Source organism: Malus sylvestris, chromosome 2, assembly GCF_916048215.2.
Source record: "Malus sylvestris chromosome 2, drMalSylv7.2, whole genome shotgun sequence".
Lineage (NCBI taxonomy): Eukaryota > Viridiplantae > Streptophyta > Magnoliopsida > Rosales > Rosaceae > Malus > Malus sylvestris.
In genome coordinates, this window is record NC_062261.1 from 30,791,167 (window position 1) to 30,799,450 (window position 8,284).

The 8,284-nt window shown below is 37.4% G+C and overlaps 1 long non-coding RNA gene across 1 annotated transcript; it reads left to right on the forward strand.

Moving 5' to 3' along the window:
* Positions 1-422: 422 nt before the first annotated feature.
* LOC126612966 (uncharacterized) lies at positions 423-1,218 on the forward strand. The gene is made up of 3 exons (XR_007619518.1): positions 423-732; positions 818-864; positions 965-1,218. It is a non-coding gene; the product is annotated as an uncharacterized LOC126612966 (long non-coding RNA).
* The last annotated feature ends 7,066 nt before the right edge of the window (positions 1,219-8,284 follow it).

Consider the following 8,284-nt stretch of genomic DNA (forward strand, 5'->3'; position numbering starts at 1 on the left):
GTTCTTATAATGGGACCAGGATCCTCTCCTGAGCTAAGGATGAGGATCCTCCTCATCAAGAGATGTAGGCCGTTGGATGAAAATCCAACGGCTACAATTATTATAACTTTAAAGGGACCCCCCTGTTTGTAGCCGTTGGATTTTCATCCAACGGCCCACACTGATTGATGAGGAGGATCCTCATCCTTAGCTCAGGAGAGGATCCTGGTCCCTTATAATGCACTATATCATATATACTAAAACTCAAACCCCCTGGTCACTGTGGATGACCAGTGTGTGGACCGTTTTGCCCCTCCATTTTTTCTCTGTTTTGGTGTTCTCTTCAGTTTTTCGCACAGTAAAAACCCTATTTTGCCCATTCTGGACAGGTGTTGGTCATTGGAGTCAGTTGGTCTACCTACTTTTCTTCTTCTTTTCTCCCTTTTGTTTTCAGAATGGTGGACAGGTGTTGGTCATCGGAGTCAGCTGGTCTACCTACTTTTCTTCTTCTTTTCTCCCTTTCGTCTTCAGATTTTTCATTGTTGTTTTCTCTCCTTCTCCCTCTCTTGCCAATCGCTTTCTTCTGTTTTTGAATCTTTCCCGGTTTTCGTTTTAAGCCAGCCACTGCTTCTTCTTTGTGTCTAGCAGCGTGGTGTTAGTTTGTTGGGAAAAAACACTACCGGTGGTTTGCGCTCTTTCGGTTGTTTGGTTGGGTTCAAAGGTTTTTCTATCTGTAAAGGGTGGATTCTCCTGGTTAGTTGTTTGCCTTTCTCATATTAGGTATTTCTTTTTGTTCCTCACCGTTTTTCATTTTTGTGGATGGGTTTCCTGTTTGCAGCTGTGTTTTGGAAATTTGGGGTTTTTGCTACCATCTTGGGTTTTTGGGTATGGTTCTTCGTTCTGGTTGAGTCTGGAATTTTTCTTTTTTTTTTTGTTTGGTTTCGTCCCAAACTAATTTTTAGTTGTTTGGTGCTTTTGTGTGCAGGTTTGCAAGCCGTGTTTGTTATTGGTGAGTGTTTTCCTTTCGTCCCTTCAAGGGTTTTGGAGAGATGAGTTTTGGTTTTCCTGTAGTGTAAGAATTGTGTTATGCTGTATTTTGTTTGTGTTTAATGCTTTCATGTTTTCTTTGATTTAATTTGAAGGAAATTTGTGTTATTTCCAAGTTATGTAAAAACAAAAACTGAGTGATTGAAAAATGTAAAGATCGATTGACAGGCAAGAAAATGAAGTTAAATTTTATTATCCAAAAATGAACCTGCAGAAAATTAAAAAAAAATTGACAGTGAATTTGTTTTAATAGTTAAACACACTTTAATGGGTGATTGCAAAAATTTCAGATTGTGGACTCGATTGTGTCGGTGATGCATGACCGTTGTTCTCTTCTTTTTGCCTCAACAGAGTGCAAGTTAATCTCATGTAGCCAATAACGGTGTTGGCATTTTGTGCTGAGATTGATTAATGTCTTGATTTCTTACCCAATGTTGAATCATTTTGAAACACAATATTGTTGTTTGCTGAAACACAAAATGATTAACTTCTCTCAACGTGTAGTGTGTGTTATTATTAATACATTTTATAGGTTCTTTGAATGTGACATCAAAGTGTATTTCGTTTTAGGTGATGTCGCTGTTTTCGTTTGTTTTATTTTTTTGGTTCTTCAGTTTGTTGTTTTGATCTTAGGTTAATATGCTTATACAAATGCTGAGCAATGGATGTAATAGATTGGATTAGGTAAACATTTTTGTGATGGTAATCATTCAGAAGTGATAAGGCAGTTAATAGATCAATAAGTTGTTTGAATAGCAGATGAAAATGTGTCTGTCGTGTTTGGCTGGAGATTACAAAAGTGATTGGATTTTGACAAAAATTTAATGTTTCCTAAAATTTGTTTATAATTTTTGGGAAAAAATCAGAGCACCAATTGGAGTATGTGTTGAAACTATTTTTTATCCGTTTTTCTAATGAGCGTGGTTTCATCTGCTAGGTTAATTATGTATAATTTTTTATTCCAGTTGATGATGTTTGTCTTTTTGCACTGTTACAGATTTTGCACAGATTCTTCGTTCATAATTTGTATCTCTTAATTCAATTGTGTTTAGCTAAGTATGAACATAAATTATGTGTAGTTGGAAAAGTATTGGTGGAGCTAAAAAAAATTTGATGGATTTTGCAACATGTTTAATAGCAGTTAAAAATGTGTTTTCTTTTAGCTGACGACATAGTTTTTCATTTCTTTAATTCTTTTGGTTGTTTTCTTTGCTGTTGTAACCTCAGGGTAAAATGTTTATACAGATAGTTAATGACAGACTTGCTAGATTGGATTATAAGCGTTTGGATCATGGTTAATCTTGACAGTTAATTTTACAATGTGATAACTGCTACAATCAAATGGATAACTGTAATATCTATCTTAATGGTCTCCAAATTTAACCTTTTATGTATAATGATTTTCCAATGTCTTTACTATTATTGGTATTCCTCTTTTGTAACACAACTTTTCACAACCCGGTTGCCGCGGGCACTAAAAACTAGTATTAACTAAATTTATAAACATTTTGTATCTTTCTTGCAGTCTAATTAATCGTATGGGTCGGCATAACGAATTTTGATTGAGACATACATATGTTTTCCACTCTTAAGTTTAACTTGACACAGCCCGACCCCAATATCTAGTGGACACCAAAATCAAGGTGTACTAGCCATCAACTGAATAGGTGACGAAACTATGATATGCATGAAAACATAACTAAATTATCAACTAATAAAATTAAATTTGGCAGAACATCCCTTAAAATAGGGATATGCCCAAATTAAAAACACGTGCACATGATCACATCTATTACATGCATGAGAATATGTTCAGAGCATAATTACCCAAACACGTCTTATTAAAATATTGAGTAAATACCATACAAGATAGAATACGTCAAAGCTGTTGCAAAATACCTCAACGTCGAATGTAATCACTCATACAATTATTGAATCCTGTATACATGGAAAGCTGATACATACATGTAAATTGAGTGGATACTTACCAGCGGCATGGATACAATATCATCCACTAGTCGTAACTTGTGATATCCCGTCCCCAAATTAGTATTTTATTTTATTTTTGATGTATTACGGAGATTTAATTAAAGTTAGTTCGTTAATTTTCCGATTTCAAGAAAAGTGAAGTGAAGGGTATTTCTACTATTTCAAATTTTACTCGACCTTTTCGGCCAACTCTTGAGTTGTTTAGGTAAAGCTTAATTCCACGAGCGCGTAGACGCAAACAGATCTTAATTCCAAATTAGAACGGAGAAGTTACGAACCTCGGAAGTAGTGAGACCTTTTAGACATGTGGATTTACCATGAGGGGGTGAGTTTCCTTTAGCATCTGCCAAATTAGCAGGTTTCCTTTTCAGGAAACCTGACCCATAACCCAGAAAACCCAACCCAAGTGACCCACCGTGATTTTCCGATGCCGATTCCGGCCAACTCTGGGGGTAATTTTTGACGCCATCACCATCATCTTGAAGCTTTCACTTCCCTCTACAAAACCCACCCAAAAACAACCTTGATTAACCACCGTATGTGGTGGTGCGAGGCCATAAAAACCGACGAAAACCAACAGTACTCCGGCCACCCTTTTCATTTTTTTGGCAAATCGGCAAAGCGACGGCCAACGCCACCACCTGAAACTTGTATCCCATCATCCCGGGAGTAAATCCCGACCAAACTTGATCCCGTTCGACCACCGCAGGCGGCGAATCGACACCGAGAAGTTTTTTAGGCACCCGTCGACTTTATCGATAAAATTGACCATTTTCTGTCCACTTTTGGACTTCGTGACAGATATAAAACTTGTTCCTCTTGTTGAGCCCTATCTTCTTGTAAATTTGGGTAGAATTTGGAGTTAGTCTAAAAAGTGGGTTTCCGGTTGCCAGAAACCACCATGCGCGGCAACGCTTGGGGGAGAATCTGTTTTCATGGATTTTGGACAGCGAGACATTCTTGATGTCCTGAGCCCATATCCAAAGACCGTTTTTCGAAATTTGATACGATGGTTGGATTATTCAATTTTTCGGATAATTGTATCATCGTATGATTTTTGTAATTGACGACAATCCGACCGTTGGATCGTCGTGCAATTTTGTGAGCACCTTATTTATCAGTTGTTGGACCTTTGAGAACTTACGGATTGGAAATCTGACAAGCGGATCTTTCGGATTGAATAACCTTAGATTGTTGACCTTAGTGGACCTACCTTGTTGACGTTTGACGTTCTAGTCAACATGCTCTACTCTAGAGTGTCGTTTATCTTTAGTTTGTTGTTGAGGCTTGATGGAGCATAGTTGGCTCAACACGATGATGTGTCATTCCTGGTTGACATGCGTCTCGATTTATGTGCAAGTGGCATTTGATCTCGTTTTATGTGTCGGTCTTATTAAGTTTCCTAAGTGGGGTTTGTGTGTTGTATTAGGTTCCTGGAGGCGGAAATGGTGAATCTAGAAGTGCAAATAACCCAGGTGAGTGACATTAATGTTATGTGATATGGTTATTACCCATGAAATTCCTTGTTATATACCATGTGGATATGACATGGATTTCCAAATGATTATATGGAAATGTGTGCTACTATGCTATGTTTACTTGATGGTGTTATCAGAAATATAAATAAATAAATATATATATATATATATATATATATATATATGCTTGAAATGATTGTGATATGTGAGGGCTAGTAGATGACCGCTAACCCAGTACATGGGGTAATGTGGGATATAATCGGAATATGCACCGTGTAGCAGTGGTACATGGATGGTCCTACTTGGTTAATCCGCAATGGGGGACCATACTACCTTGGGATCGTGCTTGGTTAATCTGCGATGGGTGATCCTTATTACTTAGGTATGGCCATACATACATATTTAGGGGTGATCATGCTTGGTTATTCCGCGATAGGTGATCACTATCTATTAGTATTCGTAGGAGTGACTCTGTTTGGTTAATCCGCTATGGGGGGTCATTACCTACATGATGTTCTCAGGAGTGGTTTTGCTTGGTTAATCCACAACGGGGGACCACATCCTAATCGGTTGCCTATTGTAGGCTTCGGTCGAACTGTCTCTCTATAGCCCTAGACTAGTATCCATTACATATATGAAAGATGAGATTGACAAGCCTGTGTGGCTCAATCTAGAAAGTGGTGATTGAATCAAATAGTTTACATGATGTTGTTGCCTAAAAGAGATCCGATTCGGATGTGACTCATTCCCACTCGTAACGAAGAATTGCAATAATGAAAAATGTACCAATCTCATTCCTACGCGTCATAGTATTGTGTGTCATTCCTACACAACTTCGGGTTGTGTGATGACTGAATGTTATCTTAATAGACGTGTGGTGAGATTCAAAATTGAATAATCATTCCTATACGTATAATGAGGTGTATGGTGGTTAAATTATAATATATGTGAAAATTGGACCCTTGTGATTATAGGAAAATGAGAAAGGCGAGTGGTGAGTCACAATCCGAAGAGAATGACAGAATAATATTGATGGTGATCACATTGACGGTTGATACGGTATACAGAAGAAGTGTCATGTGTGGACATAGCACTACTTTGACATTTAATCATTTGATGTTGCTTATGTTGTATTATTGTCACTCACACGAGCTTCGTAACTTATCCAGATTTTGATTTGCTCGGTGCACCATTCCTATGATGTAGGGTTATTTTGCAAAGTAACTGGTAGCAGTTAGAGGAGAAGATTTCAGGTGGTGTAACTATGAGGGCAATGCACTTGAGAGTAAGTTTTGCCATCATTTGTTATAAGTTATTCAGATGATGCTCTGATGTATATTATATGTATGAGTCTTAGCGACTCTATGTATTTTATATTGTACCGCTACTGTTATTCCGTCACGTGTTGATTTTGGGCATATCTCGAGATTGGGGCATGACATAACTAGTGAAAGCTGGATAGTATAATCATGTCATTGCCGAGTAATCTCAAGGCAATGACAAGCTGAGAATGTAACTGAGTAATCATGTCATTACTGAGTAATCTCAAAGTAATGACAAGTTGAAAGTATAACCATATAATCATGTCATTACCGCGTAATCTCAAGATATAATTGTAGTACCTCTTATTAGTGCAACTCCATCTCGCATATATATGCAAGCCATAATCAAACCAATAAACATCCAACAAAAGCCGCAATCTATTTAACATTCGACCACAAGATCAATATTCGTATTTCCCAAACCTAGGTTTCAAAGCATTGTTTCGAATTATTAATACAAGAAACCACCACCACCTCAATCAACTTCTATTCACAAGTGTAAGCAATTACTAAATGCATCACTTTCGACTCTAGTCTTATTTAGATTACTTAGGATACTCATTCACACCATCAGATCCAAGTACTATTATGATTAACTTTAAATAGCATGGTTAAAATAAATGAAACATTTGAATGAAACACTTTTAGAAAATAAGTGAAGATGCTGTTTACAAATATAGATGCATCTGTATATAAAAGCTTTTGCATCTGTATATAAAAGCTTTGGCGGTTGGTACGTATACACTGCTAGAGATATAAGTAAGTTCATTGGAATATACATACATAGTTATAGTATTACGGTATAATTACTAAGAAAACAATTCCATCCCTTTCAGATTATATATATATATATATATATTTGTTCTTCAGACATATGCAAAAGTTAATGTAAAACCAATGAGAACTTAAATAGATATCTCATACATAGGATAATTACCATATATGTTTTTTCAACATTTATATCGAAAAGTCAAATTGTTTCGAGAAAATTGTAGCAATGGTCTCTTAACTAAAAATTCATGACTATTGATCCCTTAACTCCACAAAATGTGTAGTTATGGTCATTTTCGTCAATTCCGTCAGAACTTTTGTCAAAACAAGTAATGTTAGAATAATCATTGCTACAATCAGGTTAAAGTTGGAGAACTATTGCTCTAATTGGGTTAAAGTTAAGGGACAAGTTCTCCAAATTGCTTAAAGTTCAGGGGTCATTTCTACAATTTTCTCATCTAGTTTCCCATATTTACCTCCTGATTTAGCTTCACATGCATTGCAGATGACTCATTTTGACAGAAGTTTTAACGAAGTTGACGAAAAGGATCATAAATGCACGTTTTGAAGAGTTGAGAGACCAATGGTCGTGGATTTTAATTGATGGATCATTGCTCCAATTGAATCAAAGTTGAGGAATCACTGCTACAATTTCTCTCAAATGTTTCATATGTGAAAATAGGCATTTGTAAAGTTCGGAAAACATTGGCTTGTTCATGACATTACTTTAGTCTAAAGTAGGAGAGAGCTCTTCTCTCTACCAGTGAGAGTCCTTCGCACCTTAGTGTGAGTTTCAGCTTTCTCTTCCGGTTTTCTGTGTAGCCGCCGGCCCTGCTATGGCAGTCCATGCTTTTTCTATTTCCTTCTTATTTTCTTTTCCCTTTTTGTTGTCAGCAATAAGCCCACTCCCGTTTCCTTCCCGATCTAAACCTTTCTTGCCTTTATTTTCACTATTTGGATCCCAAATTCCATATCTTCCATTTCCTTTACCACCCCCACCATTTGGCCTCACTATCTTTCCACTAAATCTCAAATCGATTCGCCTACCTTTTCTTGCGATTTTTCGCGTTCTAATAGGAGGGTGCGTAGAGCTTTGGCTCGGGTGTCCACACCACCACCCTTGTTGACCCCGGTTGGTCTTTCTCGGTGTTCGCCCTTGTTGGCGATGTCGCTCGTCGGATATTTCTTCCTGTGGGCTTCCTTTGTTTCTGGGTGGCGTACGTTTTGGTGGTTCGTGGAGGATGGTGCAGCCTTCTTCTTCTTCAACTTTGGTTTTCTGGATGGTGATGGAGATTGGCTTCTAAGCTTCCTTATGAGGTGTGTCGGCGGTGGAGAGAGTTTCTACAGTAGCTTTAGAAACTTAGGGTTGTGTTTTGTTGTTTGTGGTTTGTGTATGTTGGGCTACAATGTAGAGTTGGGCTTGTTTGCTTTTTGTTTTTGGAGGTCCATGTTTGTTCTTTGTAATTATTGTGGTTTTGGACCTCTTTGTGTTTAATGTTTATGTGTTTTTCTCTTCTTGGTAATAATATTACCTTTTAACCAAAAAAAAAGGAGGGGGAACGGCACTGTACAATTTTGGGGTAGATTTCATTTTATTTACGAAATTTGCACTGAATCTCCCTGCCCCCTGATTTAACGTTATTTGCAAAATTGCCACTGGGTTTCAGAAAAGGGTTTTGGGTCTTTGGGCTGGATGTG